The following is an 18129-nucleotide window of genomic DNA, read 5'->3' on the forward strand; positions in this document are numbered from 1 at the left end:
GAATCCCATTTCTCACTTATACGATGGGTTTGCGATCTTAAGAGTGGATCTGTCACATATTTTTGGATTTGTGTGCTTTAGTCGAACACACTTCAATTTCATTCAGTTGCTGCAGTGTTAGTGCAAAGGCTAGTTGTATTTAGGGAGTTTTTGTGGCACAGAGTGACTATTTTTCAAGCGGGTAAAGTAAACTTCCCCTGCAGCAGTTCCTGACAGGGAGTGAATTGGTCTGTCATTTGTTTCATTTGTATTCCACAGAAAGTTGGAGTGTGGTGTTTCAGGTTAAGTCTTTGAATGAAAGCATTCTAATGGGACTGACATGGCAGAACATCAGCAGGGACAGGTAATTTTTTTCTGTTTGGTAGCAAAGAAAGGATGAAAGTCTAACACAAATATGTTGTTGGTTGCAAATAATTGCGATGTAGATTCAGTCTTATTTTAAAAAATTTACCAACTTTTAAATTATTCTGATTATATTTTAAATATTTAAGATAACATATTAAAATAAAATGTTGGATAATGATACTTTTTCAGTGCAATATGTAGAAAAAGACAGCAGCATTTTTTTTAAATAATTTTTAGAAGGTGTTCATCTACTACTTATGTTTGTCAAGAGTAGGTTCTTTACAAGATTCTCACAGCATATGATAACTTTGAATTTAGCAGAAGTTTTCAGCTGTTTTTTTCGAACAAACCTCTACACTTCATGCTAGTTTCATAACATAGTTATGATTTTTCTTCTGAATTCCCAATAATTATTGTTTTATTTTTTGCTACAAATTGTATTTATTTTATTTATCTTTTTAGCATGGGAGAAAAGTGGAGCCCATCTTTGATTAAGTTGATTGGCACTGCACAGAAACTCGTAATGGGGAACCTTGCTAGAGAAAGTACTTTTCAAACCAGCACCTTTCTGAATTCTCATTGACTCGTAGACTGTAGGGATGTCGTGGCAAAAAAATTTTTCCATTCATTTTCCATCATGCTTTATCCTTGCTGAGGTTGCGAGGGGTTCTGGTGCCTATCTCCAGCTGTCTAGGGGCAAGAGGCGAGGTACACTCCGGATAGAGCACCAGTACATAGCAGGGCAACACAGAGACAAACAGGACAAACAACCATTCATGCACACACTCACACCTGTAGAGAATTTAGAGAAACCAATTAACTTAACAGTCAGGTTTTTTAAGTACCTGGAGACAGGGAGAACATAAAAAACTCTGCAAGCATTTTTTTTAACGACCTTTTAACAGATTGTCATACTCTAATACTGGCAAGAGGCCCATCATAAGTTAATAACTTTATTTCAAAAGAAGCATTTTAAAGATCCTCGGTTGGAGAGTGCAAGGTACATTGGATGGTATGGTTAACTTAAATCTATTCATTTACTAATTCATTAGGGTTGTTATTTAGAATAGGCTAACATTGTGGAAAGACTAATTCAGGATAAAAAGGTAAAAGACCCACAGTCATAATGGTAGTTATCAATGGCTGATTGAACTAGGGCTGGGCGATATAGAAAAAAAGCTTATCGATAAAAAAAAAATGCATATTGATCGATATCGATAATTATTGAAAAGATTTGAAACCATATTTTATGTGCAGCTCTGCCTGGACTTTTTATAATATTGCTAAATGATTTAATTTTAATAAAAAACACAAACACAGACTTCGAATTAAATCTTTATTTAACCAACTTTTTTAACCATAACAGAATTGTTTTAAAGAAAAATTACTTAAGAGACCTGAGTTTTGTTATTAAATACTGACAAAGAATAAACTACCAGAAAAGTGACCAAAATAAATATAACAAATAAATAAATGCCCCCCCCACCGCCGCCGCCCCCGTTTCCTGCTTTAACCTGAGTTATTACTTTGAAGTTTCTGGCCCCTCAGCATTTTTATCTCAATTGTTAGAACTACGTGGGAAACTGCCCAGAACTGAAAATATATATATATTTTCCCGAAATTCCCAAAGATTCCTCGGAGGAGAGCCGCGCCGGGGATTACACAGCTCGTACTGCTGCGGGTGTGAGCGGCTGAGATGATAAAAAAAAAAAAAAAGTTGGTTGTGTTATCAGACTTGGTTTTCACTGGTTCCCTTCACATTTTACAGATGATTGTTGTTTGTTTTTGGTCCGACTTGCCATGACCGAAATACTGCCAAACTGGCAAACTAAAAAAAACCTTCTTTGGAACAATTTCCTCCGCCTCTCCTTGCTGCATCTTCATGTGCTCTGTGTTGTGGTCTGAGAGGGCGGCGCTTTGTGACGGCGTGCCTGGGTCCGCGATTGTGATTGGTTGGGAGGAAGCAGTGACTAGCATAAACCTACATGCTAGGCTACAATGAGAAGGAAGGAAAACTGCGTTTGTTTTTTATCGAACTTTTATCGACCCTCTTTTTTTCTATTGCGCCACACGTCTAGATCGATATATATCGTTATTGAATTATCGCCCAGCCCTAGATTGAACCAGGTTTTTCTATTGCATATACTGATATCCAGTTAGGACAGCTTTGCTGCTATTTTAGGTTAATGCAGTTTGTTTTGCTATTCTAATGGGAATTTAACTCCATTACCATCTTCCTTACAAGTTATCTAAATCAGGTCCTTTTTTTACATAAACAATTCCAGTAAGATAGTTGAAGATTTTTACATTTTCCTCTCAGTATAAATGTTTCCTGCTATGAAACACAATTCTTAGACAGCTTTTAGGTCATATTTGCACAACACAAGCCATAAGGAGAACATCCCTAAGGAGATGGCATTGATTAGAACTCACATATGTCTGATTGATGAGTAGAGCTCAACGCTCAGAGCTCAGTTAATTTATTTCACAAAATGTGTCAGTTACTGAAACATCTTCCTCTTTCTTTCGCTCAAACTATGAGCCGCATTATGATGTCCCCATCCAATCCCGTGCCGTCTAATCTTTTTATACTGAGTTTCTGTAGCATTATTAACCAAAAGCGAATCTGTTAACATACAGCTAACTGTGTACAAACAGTCCGTACACAACGGCAGTTTGAAAGGGGCACAGCTCACAGAAGCTGCATTGCCACACAGGAGAGACATGTTCTGCTTCATATAACTCCCCATAAGAGATTCCGCATGAGCTCTCCTTTCTCTCTGCTGGCGGGAACAACAGCTAACTACACATGCAGAATAGCTTGGAAGCCAAGAAACAGTGACTTTATTTCAACTAAACCTCTTGGGCAGTTAGAATGATTTGTCCACAGTGAACATATAATTCTAATATCCATGAGATTTTATTTGGGAAACCTGTCTGCAGATGCAAGTGTCTGTTTAAATAAATGAAATGTATTTTTTTTACTGTACCTTCCATTTTGTATGTTCCTACAACATGACAGTCTTTTTTGCGCATGAAAATGTTTTTTCACATAATGTAATTTGGTAAAATGCTAAATTTTTTATGGGATTTTATTTAATTTTTTTGTTATCTAACCTCTCATATTCCAGTAAGGTGATTTAGATAAACAGTAAAGGTAGACCAAATTATTTCATACGACACCACAGAATCAGGAAAGGTATACATGCACTGCATGCTGTGATTAAAATATATAAAAATGTCCTTTCCCTTGCTTTCCACCACTATCTCCATCTGTATTTTAATTTACTAATCAAATTTCTATTTGGAGCATGATGTCCTAAAAATGTGAAATTCAGGTCAACGTTTTCTTGACTGGCTGAAAGGAGTGTAAATCAGGTCACTCGTACAAGCTGCAAAGTTTTTCTCACAAGTCAGATTTTTATCATTTGATAGCTAAACTTACAGTGGTTGGAAAATGTCAACAGTGTACTTACGATAAGTCCCACGGTGTGGGTGGTAGAGTTGGGCAAATGCTGAGTCATAAGCATGACTTGCCAACATGAACATATAATAGCTGCAAAGTATAAGGCTCCGAAAGCTTGAATGTTAATCTTTAAAAATGGTTTAAATTTTAATTAGTCTGCTGGTGATGGATAGTTCAGCATTTGCTCGCCTCTGAATATATAAGTTTACTATAAAGCAAGCACTTAGAGTGCAGTTGTCCTCTTAAAGGATTTTCTAATTAAAGATGTTTGGAAAAAACTGCAAGTCTTCCGGGGGTTAGGAGCTAATCTAAAAACAAAAGGCTTTACTAGATTAAAAAAGAAATGCAATTAGAGTGTATGATAATTACTCAGTTTTGTAAGACCGATCTTGCTGTCTTCTTCTCTCTATCTGATCTCGTCGACACCTTCCTGGATATGCACTGAACATTAAAAAGGATAACTTTCTTTTGACTGTTTATCTTAGTCAGAACTCATGAGAACAGAACTATTTAAACACAGCATTTATTTTGTGTAACAAAGCTTGCACTTTAGAGTTTACAATGTATATTTTCACATACTGCAACTTTCCTCAATTTCCATTGAAAGCTATTCTTTCTGTAGTCCTCTGAATGATTCACTACAATTAAAAGTCAAAATCTCTTATAATTATAGTAGTTAAAGGGATATGTACGTTTCTATATAATGTTCGTTATTTTTATATATACTTAGCCAATGTTCTGGGAGATAAATGAGTTCACTGAAGTGTGATTCAAATGCCTCAAAACTATTTAAAGTTAAGTTTTGAATACAGAGGATCTAAAGATAAAAAAAAAAAATCTTTCTGTTAACTATTATGTGAGCAGCAGTGTCAGCTATGTATGATGGATGGAGCTTTTAATGTGTTACAGACACTTTGAAGTGATGGAGATAGCAGCTTTGTCGAAAGCTCTGGACCCTCTGTTTTCCACTTCACATCCCCCAGCAGGCAGTGCGACAGAATAAAATACAAAGAGAGAGTTCTGCAACATTTGCCTGCAGACTTCCCAACACCAGCAACATTTTATCTTTGCAATCAAATTAAAAGCACATTGGAAGCAGAATAATTATTGAAGTTGCTGTTGCGGGAAATCATGAGGGACTTAATGAAAGGCTCTTCAGTGAGATGTGACTGACAGATGAGTTCCCCACAACAACGGCAAGAAAGATGTTTGAGACACAATTGTGTTCGCTGTGAAAGGAATGTCAAACCATTAGTTCTGGTCCCATTTATAATAGAGACAGTTTGACAATAGCTAGGGGTATTTACATTCCTGGAAAGAAGTCAGTACATCCTTTTCAATTGTGAAGTGGGTATCAGTAGAGGAATCATCCATCTGTACATGTTAACATGGTAACTGAGGCAGGGATTTTATGGTATGGGCCATCTTTGCAGCACATGTGGCAAAGAAAGTACTATAGAGATAATCTACTATGTTAAATGCTTTCCACTAAGAAATAACTGTTTCCTTATAAACAGAAAAATGTATATTGTTTAGATTATGCCTTGTTATAGTTTTGGCATGTAAGATTGAGTAATGTTCACAAAATTGTGACTGATGGATAAAATTATGGCCAAAAACAATCCTTTCACAAAAAACATTATAAATGCTGCACATAGGCTTATTGTTTAAGGCAAAGCAAGATAAGTATATTTTTTTACAGCACAATCCCAAACAAAAACATTTCAAAGTGCTTTAGATGAACGAAACAGTACAATAGAGTCAAAATAAAAACCAGAATAAAAGCTAATAAATATAAAATTATGATATAAGTGGGTAGTTAAGCAAGTAGAACACAGTTGGACCACAAATTTAAACCAAAGATACCTGATTAAAAAGATAACAATCAAAGCTAGTTCTAAACAATGTTTTTTGTTTTTTTACTTTGATTTAATAGATCTCCAGTTTTCAGTAATTATAAGTCTTCTGAAACATAGGAACTAAATTCTGCTTTTAAACAACATAACATATTTTTCTGTTATTACATGCGTACAATTTGCCATTGAAGTATTGGGGAAGAAACCTCTCTTGCCATTCCCCCAAACTATTTTAGCCACTGATGCAGTTTCTTTAAAGGTTATTTTAATGCTCTGGTAAAATACTTAAGCCTTACTGCGCTGCACGTAGATAGGAAAATAGCTAGAAGACCCCTGGTGCCTTGGGTAAGGCTGCGGCTCCATCACCTTTAAATAGAAATGGTACTCTCACCAGACAACATGCCTCTAGCCCCAGTTACAGCTGAACTTCTCTGCTGTCTTACCTGCAGACAGCATGCTCTCTGTGCAGGCTGTTAATACTGTGCAAATAAACTTATTTTTTTCTTTCAGGGTTCCTTTGTGCATCTTTGTCAGATAAAGTTAAAAAGTTACAATATTATAATTAACTATCATATCATAGTTATCCTAATAACTATATCAAATATGCATTCAGAGGCCTCAGTCAGTCTGGGTCGGACAGAACACCTCTGATGTCAACACCCTAAGCACAGGCTCCCCTCTGGGCAGAAGTTGACCCTCTAAGAAATACCCCTTCCTCATTTGCATAATGAGGCAGAAATGCATACAGTAATGTAAAAACGACAGGAAGAAATATATTGTGTAAAAAAATACAAAGGAAGAATAAAACAGACAAAAACATGATATCATACACATAAAAAAATACTTAAAAAGATAAGTAATAAATTAAGTTCAAGATTATAAGGGACAATAAATAGATAAGGTAATTATTGCAAAGGCGAATAAATACAGAAGCTAATTAAAATAGATTCATGAATTTATGTCTCACTGTATGAGTTAATTTTTACCTACATTTATTAGTTTATTATATTTTTGGGCGCAGTTAATTGTATGCTTATTTATTTAGTGAGCATTTATTTATTTCTGTATTTATTCTTAAATATGGCAGAGTTGGTCCTCCATATACTGCAATTAATACATTTTAAAAATAAGTCATGGGCCATCTATTGTTATAAGGGCTATTGTTTTTTTATTAAAGGATGGAATATCATTCTGTACTAGCAATTTGAAATGAAATTTCACTTTCGTTTTACTTGGCATGCCAAATTAAACTTTAATATTTTCCCTTCATTCCAGTTTCATCTGTCAAGAAAACCAGTTCCAACAACTGCTTCTACTATTTAAGATATTTTATCAATCCCCAAACTTGGCTTTCTATATTTAGGGATAATCAGTTATTTGTACCATGTTGTGGATCCTCCTTTTTTAAACCAATGAAGTATTTTCTGTACATTTAACTATATTCTAGTAACTTACTGAAAAACAATCCATTCAGTATTTAGTACAATTCTAATCTATGTAATTAGAAATTTAGCTAAGTTGCTTGTTTGGCTCTCAGGATTTCTCAAATTCCATTACTGACTGTTCAGGCTACTGCTTCTCTACAGAATATACAGACAACCACCAGGCTTCTGCCAGCCAGTCACTTAACTGCCATCTCTGCTTGAAAATGGCATGAATCATTTAAACAGCACAGATATTAAGATTTCAAGGCCGGGTTGTCACCCATTAGGGAAAATAACACCCCTGGCTCTTTATCTGATAGATTTTGAGTGGGCAAAATTGACCATAAATTTTGAGCATAGTCATAAATGTCAAGAAGAGGGTGGAAAATAGACAGACAAATTCCTCCAGCCTAATGAGACTGGAAATGATTGCTAAAGATGTGTTAAATTGAAAGTGAGAGTTGAACTAGAGGATGTAGCAGCACACACAAAAATAAACGGAAGCATAAAATACGGAGGGGGTTGTTAAATGGTTGAAGAATGAAGGTAAAATCTCTTTAAGTTAATTAATGATTGAAGAATGGATGGAAATTAAAAGGAGGGAAGGAGTACCAAATCAGAAGCGAGCAGAATTTGCTGATCTTAGCTCCAAAATGGATCACTCTACATAACTTTAGGTTAAGGAATTAACCCCGGTTCTCTGAAACATGAGTGAGGTATCTCACTATGGGACACGCCGCCCAGCGCTGTCTCCAGAAGCACTATAACATTACGCCAGCCCTGACTGGCTCACAGAGGTGACGTCTGCTACTGGGGAGGGACTTATCACGCTGGTGATCCTCAGTCTCGTAAGCACACCTCTTCCTCGCTCCAGGCAAGGAGGGTGATCTGGTGAGATACCTCACTCATGTTTCAGAGAACCGGGGTTAATTCCTTAACCTAAAGTTCTCTTTCAACATTCGTTTCGGTATCTCACTATGGGATGTTGTAACTCCCGTATTGCCAGATAAGCTTACTCGAGGACCTAACTTATAAAGGTGGATGTTACTACACCCAGAACCGCGTGGGCCAGTGAGGGTGTAGTAACATCCAACCTATAGAACCTAGTGAAGGTGTGAGGAGTTGCCCAACTGGCAGCCCCACAAATGTCCTCCAAAGGTGTACCCTGAAACATTGCCCAGGATGATGCCATCCCACGAGTGGAATGAGCTCGCAGGCCTACAGGGGGTGGGAGGCCCTTAACCTCATAGGCCATGATAATAGCCCCCACTATCCAATGTGAGAGACGTTGTTTAGTGAGGGGCTTCCCTTTATGTGGCGGGGACCATGATACAAACAGCTGATCCGATTTGCGGAAACCAGCCGTTTTCTCCACATACACCCTCAGAGCTCGTACTGGGCAGAGTGAGTGGAGTCGCTCATGCTCCTGAGAGGCAAATGGTGGAGGGTAGAAAGCCACCAACTCAAGGGGGCGGCATGACAGAGCGGGGTTAATAACCTTTGGTATAAACGCAGGGTTAGGTTTCAGTACCACCTTAGAGTCCCCACTGAAGAACTGCATACAGGACGGATTCACTGAAAGCGCGTGGAGGTCGCTCACACGCTTAGCAGAGACCAGAGCAATTAACAGAGCCGTCTTAAACGACAGTATTTTAAGCTCAGCCTGATGCAACGGTTCGAACGGTGCACATGATAGGGCCTCAAGTACCACCGGTAGGTCCCATGGGGGAGTTAAGCTCCTTGACACTGGGCGGAGTCGTCGGGCGCCCTTCATAAACTGGCACACCAATGGGTGCTGCCCTACTGTTTTGTCACTAAAACCAATATGGCAAGCTGAGATAGTGGCAAGGTACACCTTCACAGTGGAAAATGCCAAGCCTTTATCCAGAAGCTCCTGCAGGAATGTCAGGATGAGTGGCACAGGGCTCTGCATGGCGCTCACCATGGTTTTTGTGCACCAGCTTTCAAATGCACGCCATTTACCTTCATATGCGCTGTTTGTGGAAACAGCTCTTGCACTCTGAATAGTTTTAATGACGTTCAGAGGGAGCTCATTGGCAGTCAGATTCACCCTCTCACAGGCCAGGCCCAAAGAGCTAAACGCTCTGGATGAGGATGAAATATCTCTCCACGAGCCTGCGTCAGCAGATCTCTGCAAAGAGGAAGCCGCCATGGTGTGCCGTACAGTGACTGGAAGATCTCTGCTAGCCAGTGTTTCCCCGCCCAACGGGGGGCTATAAGAATGAGTACATGTTTCCCCGCCCGTACTCTGGCGAGTGTAGGAGTAATGAGCTCCAGTGGGGGAAAGGCATACAGTAGAGCCTGTGGCCACTTGTGTGCCAGTGCATCCAGTCCCAGAGGAGTACCTTCTCTGGTCAGGGAAAAAAACCTTGGGCAGTGAGCATTCTCCTCTGATGCAAAGAGGTCGACCTCCGCATGGCCGTATCTCTCCCAAATTTGAGCTACAACCTCGCTGTGGAGTTTCCACTCCCTGTAGCGGGGATTGCCTCTTGATAGCAAGTCTGCGCCCCTGTTCATGACTCCTGGTACATGGATCGCTCTCAGTGACAGCAGGCGTGAGCTGGTCCAGACTATCAGTCTGTGTGCCAGCGTGTGTAACTGATGAGAGCGCAGACCACCCTGTCTGTTGATGTAAGCGACCACCGTTGTATTGTCTGTCCTCACTAAAACATGGTGCCCTCTGATGAAGGGTAGAAAGTGTCTTAGTGCCAGCATCACGGCCAGAAGCTCCAGACAATTTATGTGAGCTGTCTGTGTCAGAGAGCTCCATGTGCCATTGACCATCCTGCCCTCGTGCGTGGCACCCCAGCCTGTCAACGAGGCATCTGTGGTGATAACCTTCCTTGTTTGGATAGTTCCCATGGTAACCCCGGTATTGAGAAATGTGGGGCTTTTCCACGGGCTCAAAGCTCGTGCGCATGTTGGAGAAATTATCACCTTGCGGTGAGCGTGTCGGACCGGGTTCAGCCGAAGGGACGCAACCCAGCGTTGAAAAGGGCGCATATGCAAACGGCCTAACTGGATGACGGCCAGCGCTGACGCCATCAGACCCCACAGCCTGTGGCAGAGCCTGAGTTTCACATGCGCGCCTCTGCGAAAGAGTGCCAGACAAGCCCGAAAGGCTTCCTCTCTTTCCACCGAAAGGCGCGCTCTGAACTCGTTGGAGTTCAGGGACAGGCCAATAAAAGTGATTGTTTGCACCGGGGTTAGAATGCTCTTTTCCCGGTTTATCGAGAAACCTAGAGCCGCCAGATGAGACGTAAGCATCTCTGCGTACAGGACGCAGAGATGCTTAGCGGAGCTGCAATAAGCCAGTCGTCTATATAAGTTGCCAGGCGTACGCCTTTCTCCCTCAGAGGAGCGACTGCAGCCTCGGTGCATTTTACAAACACCCGTGGGCTGAGCGACAGGCCAAAGGGAAGTACGAGATACTCGTACATCTTTCCCTGAAATGCAAACCTGAGATATTTTCTGTGAGGAGGGTATATAGGGATGTGAAAGTACGCGTCTTTTAAATCGACGGAGATAAACCAGTCTCCGCGGCGAACAAACCGTATCAGAGCTGCATGGGTCAGCATCCTGAACGTATACTTTCTCAGATATGTGTTCAGAGCTCGCAGATCCAATATAGGTCGCAGACCCCTGTCCTTTTTCGGGACGAGGAAGTACCTGGAGTAAAATCCCTCCTCGCTTTCCTCCTGGGAAAGCAGCCGGATTGCGTTTTTGTTTTGCAGGGAAATTATCTCCTCCTGCAAGATGTGTGCATGTTCCCCCCGAGCATGAGATTGTACTATGCCACTGAAACGGGGTGGGGCTGTGGCAAACTGGAGCCTGTATCCTCTGGACACAGTCTTTATTACCCAGTCCGATGCCCCGCACGCTCGCCACAGCTGGCTTTTGCCGGCTAGTGGGCCAAGGTGTGTTCCTGACCGAGCTCTTGGCGGTACTAGCTGAGGGAGCTGCAGCACGGCTGTGGTGTTCATCCGCGGCTGCCCTGAATCCGCTTCCTCTTTTGCAGAGATAGCGGCCGGTTGTGCCAAACGTGGAGCGAGGGCTCAACCTTGTGGCCTCATGTGCAGCCGCACGGCTGTGTTCTGTTCCTGTGTCATTTTCAATATGTTTCCCATATTTTTTGGTTGTGGCTGCACCCTCGGCTCTTGGCCTGGTTGTGCGCCAGGATATATTTTTATTAAACATTTTCTGAAGGGCTTAAAAAGAGTGTTTGGGCACTGGTGTGTGCTTGTAAACCACTGTGGCTCCAACGAGCTCTCCGGGTGGGTCACCTTCCTCCTCTTCAACCGGCTCTGAACTGTGAGCTCTAACTCTGGCTCTGCAGGCCGTTTCAGTAGCCCTAAACAAGGCTTCGTTAACTGGAACAGGACATTTCTGGGTGGGGTTGCAGGTGTCTGGCAGTGCCTGCTCCCCGTCCCAAAGCCAGCTCCCTAGGTAGCGCGCCTCTTTTTCTTTGCGCTCGTTGTGACGGGAGAGGCAGTTTGGTTGTCCGGTGCAGCCGGCGGAACGAAAGGTTTCCTTCCCCACGATCCTTTAGGCTCGATGTGCTTCACACGGTCGCGGTCAGCTGACTGCGACTGGGGTGTTCGCTTTGGAATGCGGTAAGCCGGACGGGCCGCTGCCTGGGCGGAAGCTTGGCGGGGCATCGCTGCCGGAGGAGGCTGCATTCTTCTGGGCAGGCAGAGTTTGAGCGCTTCGCCTTCTCCCTTTTTCTCCTCACAGCGCTTTTGCATGGCCGCAACGGTAGGACCGAACAATCCCTTCGGGTCCACCGGTGTGTCGAGGAGATGGTTTTTCTCTCTCTGTGACAGGCTGGACAGGTTGAGCCACCTGGCCCTCTCTTGGGTGACCATCAGGGCCATGGCTCTTCCGGAGGCCTGGACAGCGCTTCTGTGGAGGCGAAGGCATAGGTCTGTCACCACGCACACTTCTTCCCACAGACTTTCGCTCGGTGCCCCCGTCATCTGCTCCTGTAGCTCTGCTTGGTAAGCGAGAAGGAGAGATGAAGCGTTAAGCGCCTTCACCGATGCAGCCACCGCTTTGTAGCTCTTATCATTCAGAGCGGATTGAAAGGAATCTGCTTTGAAAGGGAAAGCGGGTCCTGCCGCCGCCACTGCAGGTTTCTGTGATGGGTGCAGGTGAGAAGCAAGCAGCGGTTCTACAGGAGGTAAATGTGAGAAGCCGCTGTCCTCCATGCCAACCCAATCCAGCGCTGACCCTCCCAGGACGGGGTTCTTAGCGGTGAGAGGTTTGGACCAGGACCGGGTCGCTTCTTCAATGCACTCCGGAAAAGCCAGCAGGAGCTGCCTGGTGGAAGATTTGGCCTTGGGGAGCCTTTTCCCTTCATACCGGGATGTGGTGGTCTCCGTGAAGGTCTCAGGCCATTCAATGCCTAGCTCTACAGCCGCTCTTCTACAGACATCGTGTAGGTCCATTGCAGACAGGTTTGGGGAGCCGCTGCGAGTATCACCCACATCCACTGGCTTTGCAGCCAGTGGGATGATGAAAGGCCCGCAGTCCTGCTCGTAGTCGTCAGACCCGAGGCTAACGGATTCCACCTCCGAGTCGGATTCTGCGCCCGCAGGGTCGCAAAGATCCGGGAGGGCGGCCTCATCTTCCTCCGGGTCAGTTAGTGGCGCGACAGCGTCGAGCTGGTCCGCCCAACTGGGTCCGGTGAATAGGGGCTCTCCCTCTTCGGTGACAGTGAGCACTGGTGGTGGGGGGTTGGCTACCTCCATCACAGGGTCCACCTCCGACAGGCTAGCTTGGCGCGCTAGCCTGCGCCGACGAGATTTGAGGGAGAGCCGAGCACAGTGCTCACAGCTAGCTGGCGACGTTATTCCGTCCCGGGCATGTTGCAGCCCCAGGCACGAAGCGCAGACAGGGTGGGTGTCTGCCCCAGCTATAAGGCTGCCGCATGTGCAAGCTCTAGCAGGTGGCTTGCCCTTGTCCATGGCGAGAACAAGTTCAAGCTGCCTCGTAAGCTCCGAAGATTAGAAAGCAGCTAGTTTGGTGACTAGTTGCCGCTGCTGCTGTTTGGTGACAAGCCAGCAGTGGAAAGGGAACTCGGAACAGCCGAATACTGTACTGAGTAGCGTTCGTTGACCGAGTTGTTAGCTCGCTCTGTGAACAGTTAAGCTAGCTCAATACTTGCTGTATTAGCCGTCCGAGTAAGCTTCTGGGAGCGAGAAGAGGTTTTAGACTGAGGATCACCAGCGTGACGTCTGTTTCTATACTGGGGATAAGTCCCTCCCCAGTGGCAGACGTCACCTCTGTGAGCCAGTCAGGGCTGGCGTAATGTTATAGTGCTTCTGGAGACAGCGCTGGGGGGCGTGTCCCATAGTGAGATACCGAAACGAATGTTGAAAGAGAACTCTTTTTAGCAGAAAAAAAGGACTTGTGAACTATTGAAGCAACAATCAAAAACTGCCACTTTGTTAAGAAATCTGGATGGTAACTGACTAAAATCCTTTGTTCTTCAGATTGGCCTTCTTTAGAAGTCCATATCAGCTTACATATTAGTTGGAGATTTCTCAGCTGCACATCCATAATATAAAAAAGTCTCTATTGTATTGAGATCTGTTAAATGTTCACGAAAAAAGTTTGAAATGATTTGAGCTACAGAGATATATTCATTACTGTAAGTATATGGGTACACTGTGTTCATGAATGGTCGGAGACCATGGATATAGGATAGAGATCTTTATAAATGTATTTTAAAAATCAAAAATTTTGTGATTATCATTACAAATGTAGAACATCAGGACTCACCTGAACCAGAAAGAGTTTCCATAGTTTACTAAACAATAATCTTCTGTATTAGTTAAATTTCAGGCATAGAGTGACATGACAGAAGCCTTTTACCCCAACCTATATCTACCAGACTTGCTAAAAATCTACTAGAGCCTTTAGGGGGAATTTCCTTAACCAAACTGGAGCTCTTGGGTCACAGTTCCACAAGATCTTTTTTATGGCACAGAACTGGAAATAATGACAGTAATAATTATTTAAAGAATTGTGAAACAGGATGGTGTGACCAATTTCATGGTTTCTTGTTTTGTTTACCTTAACGATGAGTTTAAGCTTTCATCAAAGCATTCACTGCCCCCTAGGGATGGGAATCGAAAACCGGTTCCTGTTAAGAACCGGTTCCGTATTTTCCGATTCCATGGCATCGTTTGGCAGCTCACTGAACGATTCTTTTTTCGATTCCCGCAGCACCAGAGCCTAGAGCGCCGGCTCTGGGGAGCACGACTTACGTCACGTTTTTTACGTAAGTTACGTAAGTTACGCAAGTTACGCAAGTTGGAAGAACTATTCGAGGAGGAAGACAACGAGCTGCGGTCACTTTGTGAATCAAAGCCCCGTCTTTCCTTAGCCCAGAGGGTAGATCAGGAAATCCAGCTCTATAAAAGCTTGCCCTCCATCCCCTGCAGGGATAGCGCCACACTGTGGTGGTGGAACAAGCAAGATACGCTGCCCTTGCTATCTGACTGGCTGAAAACTACCTCTGTGTGCAGGCTTCCTCCATCCCATCTGAGAGGGTGTTCTCCACGGCTGGAGACACCATAAGCCCTGAAAGATCCTGTATCCTTCCAGAAAAAGCAGATATGCTCATCTTTCTGCAAAATAACTGTTAATTTTCCCTACTACTCTTTTATAATTAGTATTTTTTGTTATTTAAAATAGGTTATTATCCCATCATTTGTTATTAGACATTGTTGGTTATTAAGTTTGTTCTTGTATATTTATTTTTCATTTAAACACAGATGTTACTCCAGTTTCACATTTCCTGTGGACATCTTGATCTTGTTGAGTTTGTAAGATTGTGCAATAGTTAAGTAAACAAAGTTGATGCTGATAATCAAACTGTTTGTTCTCCTTTTTCCCCCAAATTGGAATCGAAAAAAGAATCGATAAAGAATCGAATCATTTCATAGAATCGAAAAGGGAATCGGAATCGTGAAAATCTTTTCAATTCCCAACCCTACTGCCCCCCCAAAAAAAGATTAGGAAATCTTTGGAATCTCCTAAAAAGAGTTCCACTGATTGCACTGGTTTCCTCAGTCTGATATATTCATTTGATTTCAAAATATTTATCCAGGTCTCAAATCACTTTAAGAAACAAACTTTGAATTACAACATATGTTGGTATACTTCTAAGATCCAATATACAGATCCAATATAAGATCCAATATACCAATATATTGTATACCTTTGTCAAAAAAAAGAGACATAACTGAGCAGCATATATTAAAAGTTTGCCCCAAAAAGCAGCACGCAACAGAAGCACTTGTTTACTGAGTAAATGAAAAAAGGAAAATCTGCACTTTTAACCTGAAAAATAGAGCTGACAAGACATGTAAGAAAGTTATCTGGAAGCCCAGGAAGCAAGACAAGAAGCTAAGGCACACAAACCCAAGCAAACTAAGGCATACGACTCAGGAGAGAAACAACCTCATCTTGTCTAGTAGAGAACAATCACAGAGGGGAAAAGGCAGACGAGCACAAAGAGAGGGATCGAAGGAACCTGACCAATTGTGTCATCTGGGATCACTGAGCACTGTAATAGGCTTGAGTTTTGTCAGTTTGGCTCAGCTCGGGTCAGCTCAGCTGCAGATTTCTTCATGCCAAAAGGAGCACATGAGATTCTCCAGCAGACCCAGAACAAACCAAAAAGGTCTCACTAAGCTGGCCCTGGAAGAAAGAGAAATTGTTGCCTTCATAACTGGCATGTTATTCAGCCACTGTTTTGTAATGGAACATATAATTGCCCTAAGAGTGTTGGCAGGATTAGAACAAGGTGTTAAACTGAGTTGCTGTTTGTGCCATTGATGGTCCCCGTGTAATTTAGTCGACATGTGTTGTTTTCCATCAAAAATAAATATTTGAGTTGAAATCCTATCCCTGGATTTTTAAGAAAGACTCTTCTTCTGCTTGCTGACCCTTCCTTGCATTGTTTTGCACATAACCAAACATTCCACATTCTCCAGAAAAGGTCTATCCCTCAACCTTTATTCACTTTAATTATGTAGCCAAATTTGCAACTGATTTATTATTAATCAACAACATAATGTTCTGAAATGTCCTTGTGTGCATTTTAAAAAGATAATTTCAGTCAATCTTCTCTTACTTGTCTGATTCTGAAAGGTTCTAAGGCAACACAGCTTTTATAATGTTTTTACTTATGATTATCAAACTGTCTGATAGTTCTAGCTGTTTTAGAATTTAAGATTAAAAAATGATCAAATGAAATCTGAGCTCAGGTAAAAAACACCGAAGTCCTTCAGTTGGGAAACAGACAATAAGCAGTGAGACCTGCCAGTTCAATGATATATAAAAGTTTCAAAAATATTTGTATGGTTTACTTTGGCTCTAAATTGAGCTGTCAGCTATTATCAGACATAAAAAGATATATGTTTTGTTAGACTTTCAATTGAAAACTATTTTTTTTGGATAAAAAAATATGTTTCATGTGTTTAACAGAAATGCATTAAGAAATAAAGAAAATCTGGGGGAAAAAATAAAAAAAATCTGTTTCAAATAGAAAAAGAAAAAGAAATTGCCCATCAATATTGTGTAATGGACAGGGGAAGTATTTTGAAGTGAAGCAGGCTTTTGGCTTCAGAGCTGTAACAACACAGGATTAGTTTAATCAAGCCAAAGGGTAAAACAGAGTCGTTATTCAGTTAAGCTGATTTACTTACTGGTTTTAAGTTGATTGCACACTTTTTAAACTTTGCTTCCAATATGAGGTCTTAATGGTACAAATTTAAATGGAATTAAAAAGTAAAATTAAATAAAAAAGTACCGCATTGATTCGTAAAGGAATTTAAATGTCATAAAATATACATACATACACATATCTATCACTGCGATGGACTGGCGACATGTCCAGGGTGTACCCCGCCTTTCGCCCATTGACAGCTGGAGATAGGCACACGCACCCCTAGCGACCCCACTCAGGACAAGCGTGTCAGATAATGGATGGATATATACATATATATGTATATATAAAATGTAAAAATGTATGTATCAAAAAAACGTTGTTGTTTTCAACTGCTGCAAAGTTCTTAGGGTATGCATTCAAAATGCACAATTAGGGATCCAAAGGGATTACAAAACAAATAATTTCACTAAGTAAGTTCAATATTCTTTTCAGAAAATCTTTCACCTTTAAAGGAATAGTACACCCAAAACATTTTTAGCCTTCATTTTCTACTCACCCCCATGCTGAACAACACTCTGGAGTACTTTTTTGATATCTCAAATGCATCTGGAGATCTGGGAGGCTTCTTGCTGTCTGCTGACATTCAAATAATGGAGGTCTACGGTGCCCGAGACAGAAAGGTCCATAAAAGTCCACAAAAACGTGTCAATATTCCTCCATACTGCTCGTCCAATGTATTCCAAGTGTCCTGAGTGGGTAGCATCCAGAATTTACTCGAAACGAAGTCATTTAGAATGTTTTTAGAGCATAAACAGTAGTGTATAGGATTTCCTGAAAGCGCGCGCCAGCGCGTTCAGGACGCTACAGAAGCCGGCAGACCAAACCAGATGAAAGTGCGCATTCAGCGTCTGCTCTGCCGATAATGCAAGCGTAGAAGAAGAAATGTGCTGTTTACCCGTGTAAAGAAAGAAACAACGAAAGAAAAATGTCTGAGGACTTCAGTGTTGAGGAAGAGCATGAGTTCTTTGCCGAGCTGAATGCGCTGGTTTGGTCTGCCGGCTTCCGTAGGCTCGTGAACGCGCTGGCGCGCGCTTTCAGGAAATCCTATACACTACTGTTTATGCTCTAAAAACATTCTAAATGACTTCGTTTCGAGTAAATTCTGGATGCTACCCACTCAGGACACTTGGAATACATTGGACGAGCAGTATGGAGGAATATTCACACGTTTTTGTGGACTTTTATGGACCTTTCTTTCTCGGGCACAATAGACCTCCATTATTTGAATGTCAGCAGACAGCAAGAAGCCTCCCAGATCTCCAGATGCATTTGAGA

The 18129-nt window shown here is 42.1% G+C and overlaps 1 protein-coding gene across 1 annotated transcript in view; it reads left to right on the forward strand.

The window, feature by feature from the left end:
- brinp2 (bone morphogenetic protein/retinoic acid inducible neural-specific 2) overlaps nucleotides 1-18129 on the forward strand; it is a 267201-nt gene that overhangs the window by 239074 nt on the left and 9998 nt on the right. The window lies entirely within an intron of this gene.

This window comes from Cyprinodon tularosa, unplaced genomic scaffold, assembly GCF_016077235.1.
Source record: "Cyprinodon tularosa strain WSP-4 unplaced genomic scaffold, ASM1607723v1 ctg640, whole genome shotgun sequence".
Lineage (NCBI taxonomy): Eukaryota > Metazoa > Chordata > Actinopteri > Cyprinodontiformes > Cyprinodontidae > Cyprinodon > Cyprinodon tularosa.